This window comes from Odocoileus virginianus, chromosome X (assembly GCF_023699985.2).
Source record: "Odocoileus virginianus isolate 20LAN1187 ecotype Illinois chromosome X, Ovbor_1.2, whole genome shotgun sequence".
NCBI lineage: Eukaryota > Metazoa > Chordata > Mammalia > Artiodactyla > Cervidae > Odocoileus > Odocoileus virginianus.
Genome location: NC_069708.1, coordinates 32,764,279 through 32,787,906, shown reverse-complemented (window position 1 = coordinate 32,787,906; position 23,628 = coordinate 32,764,279). Strand labels below are relative to the sequence as shown.

General features: G+C 35.5%; 1 protein-coding gene across 6 annotated transcripts in view; it reads right to left on the bottom strand.

Moving 5' to 3' along the window:
* GPR174 (G protein-coupled receptor 174) overlaps positions 1-23,090 on the bottom strand; it is a 39,560-nt gene extending 16,470 nt beyond the window's left edge. For 4 of the 6 annotated variants that reach the window (XM_070461986.1, XM_070461985.1, XM_070461987.1 and 1 more), the window contains exons 1-2: positions 22,608-23,090; positions 8,080-8,172 (exon numbers count right to left, since the gene is read on the bottom strand). The gene's annotated coding sequence lies outside the window, so the exon portion shown is untranslated. Of the gene's footprint in view, positions 1-8,075; positions 8,173-22,607 lie in introns of all 6 variants that reach the window. The other 2 variants (XM_070461988.1, XM_070461989.1) reach the window with 2 other exon arrangements.
* Between the last annotated feature and the right edge of the window lie 538 nt (positions 23,091-23,628).

Here is a 23,628-nt window from a genome sequence, read left to right as displayed (position 1 = left end):
TGCAGTTGAGAAAATATTATATTTTTCCCTATTACATTTGCCTGCTGGCTTGCTCACTTTCATTTCTGACATAAGTCAATTGCTTACATTTCTGTCATTATCTAATCAGAGTACAGCTGAATTTCTGGATACCTGTAGACCTAGGGAATTAATTTGGCCTTGAGTGAGTTTAGAAGCAATTTAGGTAGAAGCTTGATATTTATTTATATCTTATATCTTTCCCTTAAATATATCTTATGGAAAGCTAAAGAGAGAAGGTACTTCTAAACCAAAACTGGTGACAGTAAATAAAAGGATTATTTCCAGTGAATGGTATTATTTGCAGTGCTTGGTTGGTTTGAGATGACTCTTTATATCACTGGATTGAAAACTAAGTGACTCGCCACTTCTTGATATTCATTTAAATTTATTCATTTTATTTTCTTCCTGTTTTCTTTGTAACATTTTAACAATTGTTTGTTTCAGTGATTGACTTCAGTGACAGAGAACTGCAAATATGGGAAGAATGTTTTTTTTTCATTTTAAGATGTTCATCAAGTGGTAATGTGCTTCCATCATTAGTTCTATGACTGGCCTTTTATGTAACTGCCCATCAATTATTTCGAAAAGACTTCGCTAAGAGGAAGGTTGAAACAAATAGCTAGCAATCCTGAACAGCAAATTTATCTAAAACTGAGACCCTTCTTTTTCCTTGTCCTTCTCAATACTGGGCAGATCATTGATATCATTAATAACTCAGAATTTAAACTTTAAAGTTTCCTTTAATCCCCTTCTTCACTCTGTCCTATTTCTCTCCTCTGCCCCCTATTTAGACTGCAACTTCCTTCATCTGACCTTCTCTGCCACATTGTTAGTTTTTTCTTATTTCTAGCTCTATCTGATTTTCTTATTACTTTCACAACATCTTCAACTGTGTTATCAACATACCCTACATACCACACACCAATATATTCATCTCTAGTAAATTTTCTTTACCTGGGAGCATGAATGGTATTCTCCATTTGAACTTAATTATCTGGGAAAAGTCACCCAAGAAATACAATGCAGCACGTGCATGCTTTTAACATTTATGACTTTGGATTCCTTACAGTGGTAATACATTAAAAAAAAAAATAAAGTTATCACAAACAACAAAGTGCAACTATATTCAATATCTTATAATAACCTATAATGGAAAATAATTTGAACACACACACACAGTCATTTTGCTTTACACCAGAAATGAACACAACATTGTAAACCAATTATACTTCAATAAAAATAAAAAAATAAATAAAGGACATCTAGGAACATCCTACAGCTAAAATCGTATTTAATGGTGAAAGACTGAATTCTTTCCTCCTAAGATAGAGAGTAAGTAAATAATGTCTGCTTTCTTTCCTTCTATACAACATTGTACAACTTGCAAATGCAACCACGCAAGATAAAAGAAAATAATGCATTCAGACTAGAATGGAAGAATCAAAATAATCTTTGTTTTTAAATGACATGATTGTCTATTTAAAAATATAGTAAAAAAAAAAAAAGAACTGCCAGTTAAAAAAATGAATAAAACAAGGTTTCCAGAAAGCATGTCAATAAAGCGATATCCATTTATATTTATGTACTGTTAATAAACAGTTGGACATTGAAACTTAGAAAAAATAATGTTTATAGTACCATCAAATTATGAAATACTTAGATATATATCTGGCAAGTGATGTGAAAAAAGCTGTACACTAATATTTACAAAATGTTGCTGAGAAATTAAAATGCTTAAATAGATGGAACAATATACTTCAAAACAAGTTTATCAGTAAGCAAGCAGCCAACTGAATTAGTCTTTCCTAGGGCTATCACTTTGAAAGGTTATATGCTTATTTCAATTACATTCCTACTGCTCAGGAAAATTTTGGAACTCTCCTTTAGAATTACACTCAGAGTCTGCCTCACATACTTGAGAATAATCCCTGTGGTGAAAAATTTTTGTCTTTTAATGGTAGTTGAATTTTGGAAACAGTTAAAAGTTATTCAGAAATAAGTCTGAAGAATGAAGTTTAAGGATCAAGTTAAAAATGCCTTTTTTTGGCCAAAAACAAGATATGATGAGATATGATCACAGTGTATCAAGACTCAGCTTTCTTAATTAGCTCAACTCAATCTCAAAGATAATTTCAAATAAAAAGTTATAAGACTATTTGGTGAAATATAGCATTACTATTATAAGCATATAGCTTTGAAAAATGAAGACCTGAGGGTGATACTCATTAAAAATATAAATAATGACATATTTCCTTAAATTAATAATAGCAAAGGTAACTTAGTGAAATGAAAATAATAGACTAGAGTGAGAAAACATCAGTTCTTGTTTCACTTCTGCCATTGAATATCTGTGTGACGTTGAGCAAGTCAATTTATCTTGGCCTCCATTTTTTTCTTTGAAACATGTAGGTTAAGGAAAATAATGTTTAACTGCACTTCTAGTTTAGTATTTTGTCCTTTTAGTTCTGAATTTTATTTTATTCTTATTATTATTTTTGGCTGCACCACATGGCTTTTGGGATCTTAGTTCCCTGAAAAGGGCTTGAACCCATGCCTGTTGCATTGGAAGCACAGTGTCCTAACCAGTGGACCACCAGAGAATTTCCTTACTTCTGGGTTTTACATAGCTCTGGCATTCTATGCCATATATATATTTTCATGTTAGTGTCAGTCATATCACTCAGTCATGTCTGACTCTTAGTGACCCCATGGACTGTAGCCACCCAGGCTCCTCTGTCCATGGGATTCTCCAGGCCAGAATATTGAAGTCAATATCCATTCCCTTCTCCAAGGGATCTTCCCAACCCAGAAATTGAACCCGTGTTTCCCGCATTGCAGGCAGATTCTTTACCATCTGAGCCACCAGGGAAGCCCAAGAATACTGGAGTGGATAGCCTATCCCTTCTACAGCAGATCTTCCCAATCCAGGAATCAAACTGGGATCTCCTGCATTGCAGGCAGATTCTTTACCAGCTGAGTTGTGTTTTCATGTGCATGTATATATAATTATGGCACAATATGTAAATACTTTAGAAATAATGAGGCATCATTTGTAGTTGACAAGAAAATGGACTCTGGAGCCAGTCTTCATGTTTTCAAACTGAGGCTCTGCAACTGACTAGCTGTTGAATTTGGGCAAGTAACACAAACATTTCTACATCTCAATTGCCTCATCTGTAAAATGAAATGATAACAGTGCCTTTCTCTATGGGTATGAGGAGTTGATATTTCTAAGATTCTATACCAAGTGCTATATAAATATATTTAAAAAAATGAACAAATTCTTAACATTATACAGTGTAAAATAATTATAAATATGCATAAATGTGTGGCCAAAGACCGAATGCTAGCTAATGTCTCCAGGAGGAAATCATTTAAACAAATTACATAAATTACAAGTTGCATACCTATTAATATAAATTGCAAACTACATACCTATTAATACAAAGACTTTATTGTTATTTGTCTTGTTTAGCTTTTTGTTTGTTTGCTAATTGTAGTAGTTGAGTATTTCTCTTTTTCTCTCTTAAGCCTGAGGTTGTATCTTAATTACGGACTTTTATGGTTATTAAGAAATGAAAATGCATTTGAATTATCCCTAGTTAATTTGAATTTTATATTATGACTGGAATTCAGGCTAAACCAGCACTTTCATTTTTAATACTTCCGATGGAAGTGTTGTCCGTTAATTGAGCCAACAGATATTTATTTCACAAAAGACAATAGAAATATATCAGTAGCAGTGTAACCTACTCAACCTATCACTAGTCATTGATTTATGACTGTTACAAACATTATACATTTTGGACAGTTGCCTAAATTTTTCTCTTTGTCTTACTGAGCTCTCCAGTTATACTCATCACCTCAGGGGAAAAGTCTCAAGTAATCTTGAGAAGAGGCTCTTCCCCCTTTTATGAGCAAGTGCAACAAGAAAGGAAGGATGGAGTGGCTTCAGGTTGGCTTTCACATATCCATAAACCCATACACTAAATACTTCAGTTAGCCATGCACACATTAACATACAAATGATACATTCACTACAAAGTATTGTATTATTTATTAAAACATTGACCTCATGGCTAGGAATAAAACTGAAAGTGACCATATTTAGGGGCTTTTTTATCCATGTTTAAGTGGTCTATGTAGTCATTTTGCTCATGATTTTTTTATTATATAAGTTTCAGGTATATGACGTTATAATCAAACATTTGGATAACTCCAAAATGTTCACCACTACAAGTCTAGTTACCTTCATTCACAATAAAGTTGACCTTCTTCATCCATTTCAACCACTCCCCCAAGCTCCTTCCCTTCTTGTAACCATTAATGTTTGCTGTATCTACAAGGTACAATAATTGAACACAGACCATAGGAGCATGCCTACAAAACCACTTCAGTCCTGTCCAACTCTTTGTGACCCTATGGACTGTAGTCCACCAAGCTCCTCTGTCCATGGGCTTCTCCAGTCAAGAACACTGGAGTGCATTGCCATGTCCTTCTCCAGGGGATCTTCATGACCCATGGATTGAACCCACATCTCATGTCTTTTGCATTGGCAGGCAAGTTCTTTACCACTAGAGCCACCTAGGAAGTCCATATATTTTGGATTTAGTTCAGTTCAGTCACCCAATCGTGTCTGACTCTTTGCAACCACATGGACTGCAGCATGCCAGGCTTCCCTGTCATCACCAACTCCCAGAGCTTGCTCAAACTCATGTCCATCAAATCAGTGATACCATCCAACCATCTCAACCTCTGTCATCCCCTTTTCCTCCTACCTTCAATCTTTCCCAGCACCAGAGTCTTTTCCAATGAGTCAGTTCTTCGTATCAGGTGGCCAAAGTATTGTAGCTTCAGCTTCAGCATCAGTCCTTCTAATGAATATTCCGGACTCATTGCCTTTAGGATTGACTGGTTTGATCTCCTTGCTATCCAAGGGACTCTCAAGAGTCTTCTCCAACACCACAGTTCAAAAGCATCAATTCTTCAGTGCTCAGCTTTCTTTATGGTCCAACTCTCACATCCATACATGACAGTGGGAAATCCATAGCTTTAACTATATGGATCTTTTTGGATAGTAACGCCTTATCAGATATACTGTTTGAGAATATATTCCCCCATATAGCAGGATACTTTTTTGTTTTGAGAATGGTTTCTTTAGCTGTACAGAAGCTTGTAAGCTTGATGTTCCATTTGTTTACTTTTGCTTTTGTTTCCTTTGCCTTTTGGTGTCAGATCAACAAAAACATTGCTAAGACTGATGTCAATGAGATTATTACCTATGTCTTCTTCTAGGAATTTAATGATTTTAGACCTTATATTCAAATTTTTAATTCAGTTAGGATTAATTTTGTATGTTGTGTAAGCTGGTTTCATTTGTTTGCATGTGAAAGTCCAATTTTCCTACCACCATTTATTGAAGAGACTGTCATTTCTCCATTGTTTTGCTCATTTGTTGTGAATTAATTGTCCATATGTGTGAGCTTATACCTGAGCTCTCAGTTCTGTTCCATTGATCTGTGCGGCTGTTTTTATACCAGTACCATACAATTTCAATCACTATAAAATTGTAGTACAGTTTGAAATCAGGGAGCATGATGCCTCCAGTTTTTTTCTTTCTCAAGGTTATTTTGGCTATTCAGAATCTTCTGTTATTTAACACAAATTTTAGTATTAGTTGTAGTAGTTATGTATTGCACTGTTTTAGTTCTATGAGATATGCCATTGGAATTTCAACAGGCATTGCATTAAAACTGTAGACTGCTTTGGGCAGTATGCACATTTTAACAATATTAATTCCTCCATTCCTTGAGCATAGAATATGTTTTCACTTGTTTGTGTCTTCTTCCACTTCTTTCATCAGTGTCTTATAATTTTCAGTGTATGGATCTTTTAAGTCCTTGGTTAATTTTATTCCTAGTTTTTTTATGCAATAATAAATGAGATTGTTTTCTTAATTTCTCTTTTTGATAGTCATTAATAGTATATATTAATATGTATATTAATATCTATATATTATATAGATATAGAAACACTGCAGATTCCTGTATATTAATTTTGTACCCTGTGACTTTTGTGAATTCACTTATTTCCAAGAATTTTGGGGTGCAGTCTTCAGTGTTTTCTATATACAGTATAATTTCTTCTGGAAATATTAACAGCTCTAATTCTTCCTTTTGAATTTAGTCACGTTTAATTTATTTTTCTTGCCTAACTGATGTGGCTAGGACTTCTAATATTATGTTAAATAAAAGTGATGAGAATGGAATCCTCATCTTGTTCCTAATCTTAGAATAAAAGCTTTCAACATTGAATATGATTTTACTTGTGGGTTTGTCATATATGGCCTTCATTGTGTTGCATTGTCTTCCCTTTTTAACTATTTTGTTGAGATTTTAATCACAAATGTATGTGGATTTTTTTTTTCAAATGAGTCATATATCTATTGAGATGATCATATGATTTATATCCTTCATTTTGTTAATGTGATGCATTGCATTGATTGAGTTATATGTGTTGAGACATCCCTAAATCTCTAGTATAAGTCCTACACAATTGTGGTATATAATCCTTTTAGTATATTATTGAATTAGATTCACCAATATTTTGTTGAGTTTTACATCTATGTTTATCAAGATATTTTCCTGTAGTCTTCTTTTTCTGTTGTATCCCTGTCTGGTTGTCATATCAGGGTAATGTTCAGTTCATTAAATACATTTGTAAGGATTTCTTCCTCTTCAAATTGTTGGAAAAGTTTGGCAAGGATAGGTGTTAAATCTTCTTTTCATGCTTTGTAGAATTCATGATTAAAGGTATCTAATCTTAGACCTTTATTTGTTGGGAGATTTTTTTAACTTTTTATTTTATGTTGGAGTATAGTTGGTTAACAATATCATGTTAATTTCAGGTGTGCAGCACAGTAATTCTGTTATACATATACATGCAGCCATTCTTTTTCAAATTCTTTTCCCATTTAGTTTGTTACATATATTGAGCAGAGTTCTCTCTGCTATACAGTAGGTCTTTGTTGGTTATCCATTTTAATATAGCAGTGTGTACATGTCAATTCCAAAGTCCCTAACTAATCCTTCCTTTTCAGAGATTTTTTATTAATTTTTCAATCTCCTTATTAATGATATGTCTATATAGATTTTCTATTTTCTCATGATTCAGTCTTGAAAGATTATATTTTTTCTAGGAATTTACTATTTGTTCTCAATTGTCCAATATTTTGATATATAATTTTTCATAGTAGTCTCTTATGGTACTTTGTTTTTCTGTGCCATCTATTATAACTTCTCTTTCATATATTTTGAGTACTCTCTCTTTTTTCTTGATATGTCTAGCTTAAAGTTTGTCAATTTGGTTTATACTCATGGTATTTTAGAGTAAGCTTAAGTATTAGACATTTTCACTTCTGATTGTTAGATATTTAGGTTGATTTTTCAGTAATACTCTTCTTTTAAGAATAGATATCAAGACAAAGAAGCCAATAGAAGCATACCAATACCCCCCACCAATCTCCAAAATCTGTTCTTAGCCTAAGATTTATTGACTTTTAAGCTTACCAATCAGTTAATAGATGCTTGCCTAATATGTATATGAGTCACCTATAGCTACTATAATCTTCCTTTCCAGCAAATGGCATACCCTTTCTCAACACACACATATTATCCTCTATTGTATGACTAGTGTGGCCAATGTGTGCTGAGTAATACTAAACATGTGTGTGTGTGTGTGTGTGTGTGTGTGTGTGTAGTCATATAATTTAAATTTATTCTTCCCTTTGTCTCAGATTCCAATATGACTCAATGAGACACTGTTAATAAAAATAACATTCGACCAAATACTCCATAAACTGTGGCCTTTCATGTTCTATAAGATCACATTTATTGTCTGAGATAAATGTAATTTACCTGGTCATCACCTGGTAATCTTTCAAGTAGACCAGAAAATGTGGGACAGGCTCTTAGTGCCTTTCCAGAGCCCACAGAGTAGAAGCACACTCTTTTAAGGATGATGAAAAAAGAGAAGTCAAGCTAATGTTTGGATACCTACTGTTTTCTCCAGTGCCATTAAAATTCTTTAATCAGAGCAATAGGGTCTCTTGAGGAAGCCATGGGGAATCCAGCTGCTTTAATTCATTCGTGCCTGAAAGAACATAGAAGAACCATGGTCAAGAACAGTGGGAACAGCATTCCCACAGAAGGCTGGTAAATTTCAGAAAGTGGATGCTTAGAACCCAGAAATAGATTACTGTGGGCAAGTGAGAGCATGAAAAGAGTAACCTTAGCCCTTAGTGATAGCAAAGTAGAGTGAGAAGGAATCCATTTACTACCATCTGACATATCTTTTTGACTTAGTAGCTTTTTGAAAGGGTATAAGTGGATATGAATGTCAGTGCTAGGTTCACAGTCCTTCCTTGGTCATAAGGAGCTCTTCATTTTGATGAGCTCCCTAGGAAAATCTCAACAACTTAGAGTCAAACTCACAACACACTTGGAATGTAGAAACTGACTTTTCTCAGTGATTTTTCTGAGTTCTTGTGACCACAACTGTTTAATTAGTGAATACACATATAAGGAGACCAAGCTGGCTACTGGCTGTTAGCACAGCTGGTGCTAAGAAGAGAGATTAACTTGTATGCAAAACTACCTTATGTGTATCCTTGCAATGATTATAGTTGACTTCCTACATGGGGTGATTTAGGGGCATCAAAAAACCAAACTCCACATCTGCTCCTCTCTGCTCCACTTTACCCAGTGATCTCTTGCCCAGACTTGCCATTTTGCCTGAAATACACCATTATAGATTCAATCCTTTAGGGCACTTTGTCTCCAACAATCTCCTATTAAAATAAAAATGCTACAAGGAGGATTTTCACATTAACCTATTAACTATAATCAATCAGGTAAGCTAGTTTTCACCATAAAAGGTGAATTGGATGAAATAAAAAGATATATATATTTTTTTACTTAGTAGAAGGAAAGTAAATTAATGCAGAGGCAGATAGCCTTACGTGGTGCAATATAGTAGGATTACCTGAGAAGCCAGATTGTATCAGAAGTTTTAGCAGAGATTTCTACAATAGGGAGGAGAGAGCAGGAAAGACAAGAGGTAGGCAATAAACATAGCAGCTACCACCTAAACAAGTTTGATTCAAGCTAGTCTTTTCTCATCAGATTGCCAGTTCCTTCAGGAAGGGGATGCTTTCAAAGAGACTAGATACTAGAGTTCAAACACCAGGGTCAGTTGGGGAATCTCTCTCTCTCTTTTTCTTTCCCTCTCTTTCTCTCTTGTCCTCTTTCTCCCTTCTGTAAAGTGGGTATAATAAATAATGCCTGTCCCTGTGCTATACTATTAAGATTACATGAGGTATCCCAAGTCAAAGTCAGGAAGACTATGCTTGACACACAATAGATAGCCAATGCATGCTGCTTTTTCTTTTCTTCTTGCCTTTAAGACAGAGTAATTAGGATGCTAGGCACAGAGAAATTCCTCAATATAGTCTTTAAAATGACCTGATGAAGAAAATTAATAGTGTAGATAAAGTAGACTAAAGTTCTTTCTAAACTGCTTTGTCATTAAAAGAAGGTAACAATGTGAAAGAAATAGACATGGGAAGACAATGAGTAAGCTGAATACATTCTCAGATGCCCCAGAATCCACAGAAGTCTGTCATGGTGGCTACGAACCAAAGCCCAGATAGGAAGTTACAAAGTTATGATCTCTACTGGTACTTTGTTAGAATGTAAAACAAGAGCTATCCAAGTTCATCTATACCACCGAAGTGGGGCAGATATCTGAGGACAAATTATAAGGACAGAATTCAGTGACTGAGCAGAGTTCCAGATTAATCATAAACCCTACCAAGCAAATCCAGATGGCTAGAAGTAGATTCTAAGATGGTAAATAGTCTCAAGAACTATTTTTTAAGTCATTTAACTTATTGTATTTCATGAACAGGAGTTAGGCAAGGTATCAACAAGTGGATTTTGACTTTGGAGTTACTTCATTGATTACTTCTAAAAGAGCCACATACTACAGAAGTATGCTACTTTACTTGCTGGTTTTTTCAACTCCCAGAACAGGTTACTTAAGCTGAGAGAAAGCAGGATGTAGGGGAATGAACACTGGCCAGGCACTGGATTCCTGACTTCTAGTTTTGGCTGTATCAGTAATTAGTAGTATAATCTTAGGAAAGTTCCTTCCATCTCTGGGACTCATCTTTTTTTGTGTGTAAAATGAGAGACTGAATTATTCCTAAGGTTCTGATATTACAAGTCTAGTAGAAAATTGGATTTGGCAGATAGGCTCAATTCTAAATGAAAATTAGAAAAATATGAAGAAATTTTGTGTTCTTTATTTCCAGTACTTTATCATCTCAAGTCTGATTAAGAGGCCTCATATCACAAGCCTACCTGCCTGGAATCCATATCCAGTCCAAGAAATATACAATCTTAGGCAGACTTTCCTGATTTGCACAAACTTATTCCCATTGAGGGGCTTCCCTGGTGGCTCAATGATAAAGAATGCACCTGTCAATGCAAGATATGTGGGTTCAATTCCTGGATTGGGAAGATCCCCTGGAGAAGGAAATGACAACCCACTCCAGTATTCTTGCTTGGGAAACCCCACTGGCAGAGGAGGCTGGTGGGCTAGAGTCTATGGGGTCACAAAGAATCGGACACGATTTAGCAACTAAACAACAACAAATTCCTGTTATGGAGTCCTCCTCATCAAAACATTTTAGGGTCACTGTCTCTGCTTTTAAGCTGAGAAAATAAGATTTAAGCTAATACATTAATGACAGAGAACTAGAAGACATTATCCAAGACCTTCACATAAAGCTTGCAGACATTTTCCTGGCAGTTTATTATTAAATAATTCATGGAAATTATGGCAGACCTAAGCAAAAAGAGCGTGGCACCATAGGTGGAGAGTAAGGGAGAGGTTTTAATTAGACTGGTTTTTATTTAGTAGCTATGTCTTGTCCAACTCTTTGTGCACCCATGGACAGTAGCCCACTAGGCTCCTCTCCTACACTGGCAGGCAGATTCTTAACCACTGAGCCAACAGGGAAGCCTGCTAATCAGGTTAGAGCCCTTATTTCCTTCACTAACACCTGTTCAGTAGCCTACACATGGAGTAACTAATTCAACAATTTCAGACAGCAAATACTTATTGAGCACTTGGGACGACAGGCTGTTTACATCGATACACCCAAAGATGGCATAATGATTCAATGAGCTTTAATATAATTTTTAAATTGATGACAGGCTGAGCATTTAAAATAAAGATTAGACTATTAATCTTTATTAAATCTCTATTAATAACCTAATAATCCCTATTGATGATTTAGCTATTACAAACAAGGTAACTGAGGGCTAGGGAAAGTAGGGGATTCTTCCTGAGTTACATAGCAAGTTAAAAACTAAGTCAAGACTAGAGCTTAAGTTTTAATTAAAAATCCTTGTTTTTTTTAATGCACATCACATTTTCTCCCAACTATGTATTCTCTAATATGTGTTTATCCACACATATTTCTCTTCTCTTCATACAGTCCAGTCATTTGAATGAAAACTTTGTTTATATTATTAAGATTGCCAATTTACTAACTAATGGTGAGTGTAAAAATCAGCAGAAATAAATATCTCTCATTTTTCTTTCTGCAATGACATGGAAACCAGGGATCTTTGCTATGTGCAAAAACTCAACATCTAGCCTTTCCTCTTTCTCATCTCTCTCCCTACACCACCCCTCACACATACAGAAACACAGACACTCAGACATCCATTGCTGCTAACATACAAGACTGGAATAAATAAACAAAAATGAGACAATTGTTCTTTTTTTCCTCTTTATCTCCTTTCTTGATGCTATAATTTGCTAAATTCTCAGTCTAAGAGAAAGGAATTAAGTGATGAGATGAGCAATACCATAAAGTAAATCAAGTCATCATGCTAGATGTCACTGAAGATAAAAAGAAAGGAGACACGCTCTCTTTCCTCAAAAGCTTGCAGGCTGGTAGCAATGACATGATAAAAAAAAAAAAAAAAAAAAAAAAAAAAAAAACAAGAGAAATGAGTAAAATCAAACACTAAATTGAGCAATGCAAATGTCAAGCTATGTAAAATCTTCCATATATTTAGGGTACAAACCCACAATAGTTTTTAGTATGGTTAGGCCATTCCATAAGGTATTCCTCTACATCCGTGTCTCTATTTCTGATATCACAAGTAAGTGTTAGTTGCTCAGTTGTGCCCAACTCTGTGACCCCGTGAACTGCAGCCCTCCAGGCTCCTCTGTCCATGGGATTTTCCAGGCAAGGATACTGGAATGGGTTGCCCTTTCCTTATCCAGGGGATCTTCCCAACCCAGGGATCAAACCTTGGTCTCCTGCACTGCAGGCAGATTCTTTACCAACTGAGCTACAAGGGAAATCCAAGGCATTTCTAAAAGCAGTGATTTTACTAAGCCATAAAACTCATACAGTAAGTCCCCTACATATGAATCTTCAAGTTGTGAACTTTCAAAGATGCAAACATGTGTTCCAAAAACATCAGGCATGAGTGAAATTGCGGTCTGCCCTCCATCTTCTATTGCTGAAGATCCTTCAGCTCTGTCATCTTCCACCTTCTCTCCCTCCTCCAGTCAGTAACTCTTCTTACCTGTTTTCTTGATAGCAGCCCCTGTATGACAATTACTGTACTGTCCTACTGTACTTTCCAAGGTACAGTATTGTAAGATTGAAAATGTCTTCTCTATCTTTTGTGTTTGTTTTTTATGTAATTTGTGGGAAAAATATTATAAACCTATTACATTAAAGTAATATATAGCTAGCTGATTCTGTTAGTTGGATACCTAGGTTAACTTGTTGGATGTATGAACAAATTGAACTTATGAATGTGCTCTCGGAAAATAACTCGTTTGTATATAGAGACTTACTACACTTCTCTTTCTCATTTATTCTGCTCAAATGTGTATAGCTATTATCCTTATTATAAGCATTTCAAACTGCAAACTTGACCAAATGTAATGCTCTCATGTGCTGAAGGAAATCTGTCAGGTGAAAGACAGGTGCAACCTAATTTTCCCAGTGTGATTTCAATTCAAACACACATGGCATTTTTACAAATTGTGTAGAGGAACTCTGACCAAAAGAATTCAAAGTATCTATTAAGCATTAGCGTGATGATTCATACCCTATAGAAAGAGGCACCCTTAATCACACTGCTTTTACAGACAGAGAAACTGAAAATGGGCAATCCTGCTGCCTTGTTCAGGTTATATCCCAAACCAGTCCCAAAGGAACACATCTTGAAGCTCATGTCTGTAACTGGTGCCTGCTGAAAGTATGATTTAGAGTTCTAAAATCAGGTGTAGATGTCTCAAGTTCTTTCTTTTGTTTCTTCTTGGATAAAGAAACATAGACATGGGTGGGGGATGAGGGGCACTGCAGAGATAAGGAAGACATGAGGGGATAACCAACATTATCAGGAGATGAAGTATGTTAAAACTTTGTTCTCTGATTTTGTTTTGTTGTTGTTGTTTATTTAAAATTTTTACACAGAGTTCTGTAACCAGGTGAGTCAGATATTATACCACTGAACTTCTAAACTTATGTATGTTAGATTACAACTAATTCTTTCTGTAATATAGCCATAGATTGTCCTCTGAATCTGGAACATATATCCTGTAATACCAAAGCCTTGGTCTTAAGAGAAAAAATGATTCATTAATACAAATATAGCTCTACTTTCTCTTCTGATGGTTGGTACATGTATGCATAGTTGCTCTGGTCATGTCTGACTCTTTGCAACCCTATGGATGTACCCTGCCAGACCCAACTGTCCATGGGATTCTCTAGGCAAGAATACTGGAGTGGGTTGCCATTTCCTTCTCCAGGGGATTTTTTCCCCTAGGAAAGACTCAGAGGCACAGGAATGGCCTAACCAGGCTAAAATAATTTTTGTGTCACATCAGCTTAAATGTAAATGTGGATAGTGATTCTCTGTTTAATGCAAAACATGTCATGAAGCAATGTATTTTCTAAATATGTTTTGTATATTCAGGTTTAGTATGTGCTATTTTATCTCCCTCAAATAAATAAGCCCCATGAGGGCAGAAGATTTATCTTATGTGACTCGTATTATTATCCATACTACACTGAAAAATTAGTCATCACACCATATAGATTGGTTAAAGAGAATTAAAGTACTTCATCTATACTTTCTATGATATATTTTTTAAATCCTTTTTTATTTCTCATTTTATGTGTTCTACTCTCTTTATTTCCTAGTTTACTCAGCCCAAAACTGAAAAAGGACAACCTATTTTGAAATTGGTAAAACTTGACTCCTTCTGTTATAAACTGTTAATTTCAAATGGAAAGGGTCAAAATAGTGTGATGTGCCTTTATCATATAGAGACAACCTAGTGTAATGGAAAAGGCTTTGACAACCAACAGAACTGGGTTTGAAATTTGAACAAGACAGTTGTAAAACTTTGAGTAAGTTATTTAATTTCTTTCACATTACTTTTCCCCACCTATATGATGGGGGAAATAATAAAGTTATTCTTAAGAAGTAAGAGTTATTGCCCAATGCTTAGTACACATCATAAATGCACAATAAATAATAATCATTTTTATTTTTGATAGTAGAGAATTCAAAACCAATGTTAGGGCTTGTAGTAGACAGGTTTAAAAATTGGTTAATCCATGAATCAGTTCTAATGAGATGGATGAAACTGGAGCCCATTATACAGAGTGAAGTAAGCCAGAAAGATAAAGACCAATACAGTATACTAACACATATATATGGAATTTAGAAAGATGGTAACAATAACCCTATATGCAAAACAGAAAAAGAGACACAGATGTACAGAACAGACTTTTGGACTCTGTGGGAGAAGGTGAGGGTGGGATGTTTAGAGAGAACAGCATTGAAACATGTATATTATCAAGGGTGAAACAGATCACCAGCCCAGGTTGGATGCATGAGACAAGTGCTTGGGGCTGGAGCACTGGGAAGACCCAGAGGGATCGGGTGGAGAGGGAGGCGGGAGGGGGAATCGGGATGGGGAATACATGTAAATCCATGGCTGATTCATGTCAATGTATGGCAAAAACCACTACAATATTGTTATTAGCCTCCAACTAATACAAATAAGTGGGAAAAAATTGGTTAATCCTAGGCTATAGATAGCTTATTAAATATTTAGTAGTTTTCTCTGGAGTCATTGCTAGGCAGATACATGATTTTGAATAGGGCATTAGTTCTTTGGGGAGAAAACAGCTCAAGGATAGCCTGAATTTGATGTTGACCCTTAGACCACACAGTTCACAGCTTGAGCTTTTAGGAGGATTTTGGAACCACTAAATGTATATCTAATCTCATAAATCATATTGGAAAATGCTAGTTATTTTTCCTTTCTTATAAAAACTAGACTGGTCTCCCAGAATTTTAATAATAGAAGAAAGTGAAAGACTCAGAATTTTTCATGAGGATAATGAAATCAATATGCTTAAGAGTGAGATTGAGCAAATCAAAATTAATTTATATTCCAAAATGAATTTTTCAAATCTAAAAAAGGGTAATGTGAAATTAAAATCTTATTTTGAAAATGCACTATTAGACAATCCATCTTTTTTTTAATAAAAATGTCACAATGTCATGGGAAAAGAGAATAAGTTGACTATCATTACATAAGAGTATTGTCCATTCTTTGGCCCAATATGACAAGAGGGTTAATGCATGAATTCATTACTCGATTAGATTTAAAATTTCCAAGGCAGTATCATAAGTCTTTGGAGATGAGTTTACTAAGAAAATTCACCTTTCATTTTAATTTCATATCAAAATATTTGCTTCAAGTTCACAAATGTGTGACTAAATGAAAAGGCTGGGGGAAAGACTGCATCTCTATCCAATGTATTAAAGAATCCTGCATATTGAAGATCATACTGCATTTGAATAGGAGCCAGCATGATTAACCATAATGCCATATTTTCCAGATACTTGTTTAGCATAAGTTTTTATTCTGGCTCCATATGTTTTTTTCCCAAGTCCCAGTCAAGGAGCAACTTATAACCCAGGTTAATCAACCTTAGCATCTCTTCCTTATTGAATGATGTCACAGGGATTTTCAATTTACTGATTCCAAGAGGTCAAACAACTTTAAATTTCCTCAGTGATTTTTTTTTTCCCCATAGAAAAGATTCAGACACACAGGTGACATTTCATCATGTTCAATTATCACAACAGTAATTTTGAATCAAGATGCTTATTAACAGGTTCAGTTCAGTCGCTCAGTCGTGTCCGACTATTTGTGACCCCATGAATCGCAGCACACCAGGTCTCCCTGTCCATCACCAGCTCCTGGAGTTTATTCAAACTCATGTCCATCGAGTCGGCGGTGCCATCCAGCCATCTCATCCTCTGTCGTCCCCTTCTCCTCCTGCTCCCAATCCCTCCCAGCATCAGGGTCTTTTCCAGTGAGTCAACTCTTCTCATGAGGTGGCCAAATATTGGAGTTTCAGCTTCAGCTTCAGTCTTCCAATGAACACCCGGGACTAATCTCCTTTAGGATGGACTGGTTGGATCCCCTTGCAGTCCAAGGGACTCTCAAGATTCTTCTCCAACACCACAGTTCAAAAGCATCAATTCTTCAGCGCTCAGCTTTCTTCACAGTCCAACTCTCACATCCACACATGACTACTGGAAAAGCGATAGCCTTGACTAGATGGACCTTTGTTGGCAAAGTAATGTCTCTGCTTTTTAATATGCTATCGAGTTTGGTGATAACTTTTCTTTCAAGGAGTAAGCGTCTTTTAATTTCATGGCTGCAATCACCATCTAGAGTGATTTTGGAGCCCAAAGTAATTCTATGTAAAATATATTCCAGGCCATCCTCTGTGAATTCTGAGAAATAGCACTCTTGTCTCTGCTTATTGCAAAATGTCTTTACAGTGCTCTGCTTAATCAAATTTCATGGTCCAAAATTGAATGAAGTTTACACTATTTTCTGTGACCAAAATGATCTTCCAGAAAATGGTCAGAGAAAAGCTGAGCAACTCAAAATACAGAGGATGATCACACACTCTGGATAACTCAGCCCCCAAAATCTACTTTCCCTAATTAACCCGAATTGGTTATCTAGATTGATAGTTTCACAGTATGTCATATTCCTATTGTGCTTCAGCTAGGTAGAGCATCAACAGAGTGAATTTATCATATCCATTGATGGGAAATTAAAACAATTCATTTTTTAAATCCTGATAAGATTTGGAAGTCATAGACTTTCAGAGGGAAAGACATTACTGTACCTGATGTCTTGACATGGACTGTGCTTGATTTTGATAATCAAACCAGTTATTTCTATCATCAGTGACTCTTCCAGAGAGAGGTTAATGCTAGGTCAAGTGACTGAAATTCCCCTTATTATACTGAATTAGTTTTATGAAGTATTAAAAATTAGTACTACCTAGTTTTAAGCCTAGCATTCTTAGAAAAAGAGGTCTACTTGTACTTTTAGAGTTAAAAAAATATTAAGGTGAAAGGAAAAATGAGTAAGCAACAACAAAATAAGAAAAAAAATTAGATGCCAATCAAAATTGGATCAAATGAGATAGACACAGATGTTATTAATACTATTATTATGGAAATATGGAGAAAATGACAAATATATCTTTAGAATATCAAATAAGTAAAATTCTTGTTTATACAAATTAATAAGGAGCAAGATAATATAGATTTAAAAATCCCCTCTGCACATCCTTACCACCCAAGAAAAAAAATAGAAATTTCTAAATTATTTTTATACTTACAAATTTAAACTAACCAAGTATAATGGACAAAAACAGTAAGAGAACAACATTGTGTCTGCTAAAGAAAAGTTTGTTTATTGGACCCAAGTTATGCTCTTTCTTTATCAACATTAACTGAATTATTTGGATAATTATTTAACTTTCCACTGTGAGAGGCATGTATAAGCATCATTTTGTATCTTAGAGTACCTCTGATAGAATTTTTAATAAAAGTTATCTAACTTTGTCATATCATTGGGTTTAAAGATAACACCAGTTTTTTGTTTCAGATTCTTTACAAGAATGCCTAGTAAATATCCTTGATTCACTAATATCACAATATATTAATGTTAAGTTGCCAAGAATGTTCATTAGTTTCAACAACTTCATTTTCCAAGAAGAAAAGAGAGAAAGAGATTTTCAACTTGTTATAGTAAATTTAGAACACAAATTGTTTCTGTAGTTTGGAGCCACTGTCTTACTCACTTTTGTAATCAAGATGGTTTAATTATATCCATTGATGTGACCTTAATTACAAATATCAAGAAAACATATCCTTTTGCAGTTTTGAAATTGAACTTTTTTTAAAAAATGAAACAAATTGGATGGATAATAAATCAGTCCATATTGTGCATGTCATTCGTTTTCCAGCATAACATTGGGCAGACACTTCAAAGTAGAGTAGCCACTCAGAATAACAAATTTTTAAAAATCCAATACATAGGTCACTTTGTGTCATTTAAAAAAGATTTAATACTCCAAATAGTAAATCAAAATCACTACTGCTATGCTATAAATAACTTGGAAGAATTATTTTATAATATAAAACATATCATTAGCTTTTAAGAAATATCTGGTACCATCTTGTTAGCTTATGAGAAATACATGAATCTGATCTGCCAAGTAAAGCTGAAAAGAATTTTTGCTAAATAATTAAAAATATAACAATATTCAAACATTTCTTCTACTGCTAATAATATGAACAAAATCTTGTCATTGTTGCCTATAAATAGTATTTATTGTAATGAGTAAAAGCTCTTGGAAGAAACAAATATGTTTTTAATTATTAAGAAAGGGATTTAGGGACTTTTGACTTGGTGGCAGACATTTGCATACATTTTAGGTACCTAATAAAACAGTAATCATGCTGTCTGAGATACAAATGAGCCTGAATGGGCAGCCTTAGTTTATGCTCTGAGTATAAGTCATGCTTCTAGGTGACATATACTGATCATGGCCAATGATTTAAACTTTGGTTTCTTTACTAGGTAATCAGTTAGTGAAGTTCTTGAAAGTGAAAGTGTTGGCTGTTCAGTCCTGTCCAACTCTTTGCTACCTGATGGACTGTAGCCTGTCAGGCTCCTCTGTCCATGGAGTACTCCAGGCAAGAATACTGGAGTGGGTTGTCATGCCTACTGTCAAGGGATCTTCCTGACCCAGGGATCGAACCAGGGTTTCCTGCATTGCAGGCGGATTCTTGGCCATCTGAGCCACCAAGGTGCATACCCCAATCTCCAGAGTCTATACAGATGATTTTGGTTAAGATTATGCACATCTGATTATTTCTCAAGAAGTTTATCTGCATCTAGCTAATGCAGCTATTGCTGTAAATGAAAGTAATGTCTGTGAAGTACACTTTCTACTCCTAATCATCTTTTAATGACTATACCAAGAGAGCCCACTTTAATATTCAAATATCAGATTATCACCCTCTTATATGATAAACATCAGTTACAGCCAAGACATTAACAATTGCATCCTCTTTGGGATTCACATACTAACAATTATTATAATATTTAGCTTCCTCACACTTTATCCTAAGCCCCATATACCTGTTTTTGCCTGGCAGATACCCTGTAATCTTGATTTTCTTCTCAAATTTGGAATCTCCTAGACCTTGGGGCTTCCTTAGTACTCTCTCATGCCTTTAGCTTGGCCAAATTTATGCCCTGGCACTCAATATAGCACAAAAGCATTCAGTCCATGGGCCAGGTCTGTGGCAGTGCTATATCACAGCACTTAGGGTATATCAATTTGCATGTTGAATTTTTTTTTCCCTTAGCACAGTAGGAAACAGTGGTAAACCCCAGCAAATTAAGGTTTGCTACATTATCAGGGCCCTTGGGAGAAGCCTCAATTGTGACTCCAGTATTGAGAGTCTGTGAGTGATTTCAAAATGACATCTTTTTAACATCGCCCAATGAAAAATGAACGTGTCAGTTAATCTTCAAGCCTTGATAGGCAGTAAAGTGAAATGAGCACTGGACAAAGTGTCACAAGACCTAGAATCCAGCATTTTCTATTACAAACTCACAGTGATACTTAACCCATTCACTTCAACTATTCGGGCCTCAGCTTTTCCAGTTGTAAAATGCAAACTGACAATCTATGTCACTTCTCAAAGCATAAAGCAGTCTTGATGTTCAGCACTGATCCTGTGAATGACAAGATTCAAGTATGCCTCTAATAATTTCATGTTCTCTGACTAGGGTTCTGGTGATTGATTCCTGGGACCTATGGCATAAGAGGAAGCCTTTGGAGATGTCACTTTAATGAGCAAGGGAAATAAGACTGTCTATGGTCACTCTTCTGGGATAAAGTAAAGGGTCAGAAGAAGAATTTAAATTCTCTTCTCAGTTTTAAGCATCTGATTGGTGCCAAAAATTGTCTATCAGAGAAATAAAAAAAAAGCATGCTTGTTTCTCCTTTTAATTTCAGCTATCTAGTGCAAGGAGATCAAACTAGTTAATCCTAAAGGAAATCAGTCCTGAATATTCATTGGAAGGGCTGATGCTGAAGCTGAAGCTCCAATACTTTGGCCACCTGATACGAGGAACTGACTCATTAGTAAAGACCATGATGCTTGGAAAGATTGAAGGCAGGAGAAGGGGAAGACAAAGGATGAGATGTTTGGATGGCATCACCAACTGGATGGGCATGTTTTTGAGCAAGCTCTGGAATTTGGTGATGAACAGGGGAGCCTGGGATGCTGCAGTCCATGGGGTTGCCAAGAGTCGGACACAACTAAGCAACTGAACTGAACTGAACCTAGTGTTAAGGGGGATAATTGAGCTCATTCATTCCTAAGAATCCCTAGGTGGAAATTCAATGAAATTTTTGGAAGTTTTGATGACCCTCATGTGTTTATTCACCTTTACAATATTATGTACTATATTATGCTGGCTCCAACAGAATAGATACACTAGATGGTTTCTGTCTCACAGAAATGTTACTGTAAACATTAGCAAGGCAGAGTAGTAGTACATGTGTTTACAAGTGCAAAGAAAAATTTTGTAATTAAAAAAATTTATCCCTCTGACACAGACTTCTTGGAGGATGGCATTTATGTATTCCAAATATTCACTAGTATAGAATCTTTCCCTGGGCTAAAAAACTTAAATCCCATCTATAAGATTGGTGTTCTTGCCACCATATCTGAGATTTACAGCAGCTAAAATATTCAGAAATATATACCCCTTGCTGAATAACACAAACCTTTCTAACAAATAAATGTAGCTTTGCTAGTTGAATAAAATTATATCTTGTTTCTTCCTTGGAAATATTATAGCATTATAATATGAAGTGCTTACACACCACTGTCAACAGCAGAGAAGGGAGAAGGAAAATCATTTGGAATTTAATCTTGGGTCTTGTTGCACCATAAAAATCTATCATTTCTTTTCTTTTAATCTTGGGATGCAGTTTCTAGGGGTTACATGCTATTGATAGGCTCATCGCTCAAAATTTGAGTGTGAGTGTGTTAGTTGCTCAGTCGTGTCCAACTCTTTGTGACCCAATGTATTGGGGCCCTCCAGGCTCCTCCATCCATGGGATTTTCCAGGCAAGAATACTGGTTTGGGTTGCTATTCCCCTCTCCAAGGGATCTTCCCAACCCAGGGGAATTTGAAATTTTGAAGGTAACTTCATTAATATTTTCTCTTTGAGCACAAACAAAAAACAACATGCAAACCAGAAAACAATTTCACTTACATTTTGTCAAAATATGTTGTCAATTATAAATGTATAACAATGTGAATTTAATTCAAAATTATTTTATCCATTGTTGAATTTATAAATATACCAATTATTTATTCTGACAGAAACAGCTTATCTATGAGCAACTGTGTCTCTTATCTTTCTTATTTCCGCTCTCATTAGAAACATGTTTTTTTCTTACTGAAATGTTTTGTTTGAGAGATAATTCTCTATAGCCAACAGTTATTATAATTTAAATGATAATTTAGAGTGAAAATATGTAACCTATACAAGCTAATAGGAACACACATTCATGTTGGTAAGGGCCCTCTTGTTTTCTTAATTATAGCTCATTTTGAAAATGACACAAATTTAATATTTTGGCAGATAAAAATACCATTCCCAAAGATTTATAGCAAAGAGTAAATAAAAACAATCCTGTGCATTCATATAAGCAACTCTACTTAATACAGAGTTGATTAAATCATGAATGTCCATAAGGCTATTTTTATTCAATATCAACTGATAGAAACACATTATGAAAAACCTCTCTATGGCAAACTTATATTTCCCCAAGTTCAAAGATTCTTCCTCCCTCTCACCTCAGGTAGCCAACTGTACAATTATTTCTGTTGTGTAAATACCAAGGAAATGACATACAAGGATGGTCCAGGTTTACTACATCCATGCCACCCTTAAATCTGACAGTTTACGCAGTATCTGGTGTGAAGAGATCAGTTGAAGACATCAGAGATGAAAGGCACAGATAACAGCTAATATGCAGTTAAAAACTGGAGCTTACCGTTTCAACTTCTTTCTGTTTTCTCCAGAGATATCCAAATAATTCATGTGAGAGCCACTCCAACATGGATGCTACTGATCTGTGCATCAATATAAGCTCTTTGTTCTGAGAAAAACTAAATCCAATCTCTCTTCACTACAAATCCCCACCAAAAAAAAAGAAGAAAGAAAGACACAAGAGAAAGAAATGAGGGAAAGAGGTTGGAAGGAGAGAGTAAAAAGAAAACAAAATAAAAGAAAGCCCCCCAAAAAAAAAAAATGAAAAAAGAGAAAAAGGAAAAATAATTATCTGCATTGCCTAACCACTATCATGTTGAAAAACATGATAGTGAGATGTCAGAGTGAAATATGCAAGCCACTCTGAACACCGAACATTTCCGTTTTCCACGGGCAGCTTGAACTAACAGTTGTGCATGTACTCTCTCTCTCTCTCTCTCTCTCCCCCTCTGATTAATGATGCAAGGCTAACACTATGGGCTGCACATACAGTCTGCAAAGCTTCACACTTAGCAAAGAAACTCTCATTTCTATTTATAGGACCACAGTACATTGTCTTTCAGTCTTGTGGTTGCACTCAGCTTTGTGTGGTAATACACAGCCTATATTTGAATGCAGCCTCTTTCTAAAACTAGGTTTCCTTTGGCCTCACGCATAGATAGTGGATCACTGTAATCTTTACTGTTATCTTTTCTCACAGACCCTCAATACTGTGTTCAAGTACCAAAGTGGACAGCCCTGTCTAAGGATGTCCCTTAAGTTCAGTTCACTTCAGTCACTCAGTCATGTCCGACTCTTTGCGACCCCATGAACTTCAGCACACAAGCTTCCCTGTACATAACCAACTCCCAGAGTCCACCCAAACCCATGTCCATTGCGTCAGTGATTCCATCCAACCATCTCATCCTCTGTCGTCCACTTTTCCTCCTGCCCTCAATGTTTCCCAGCATCAGGGTCTTTTTAAATGAATCAGCTCTCCTCATCAGGTGGCCAATGTATTGGAGTTTCAGGTTCAACATCAGTCC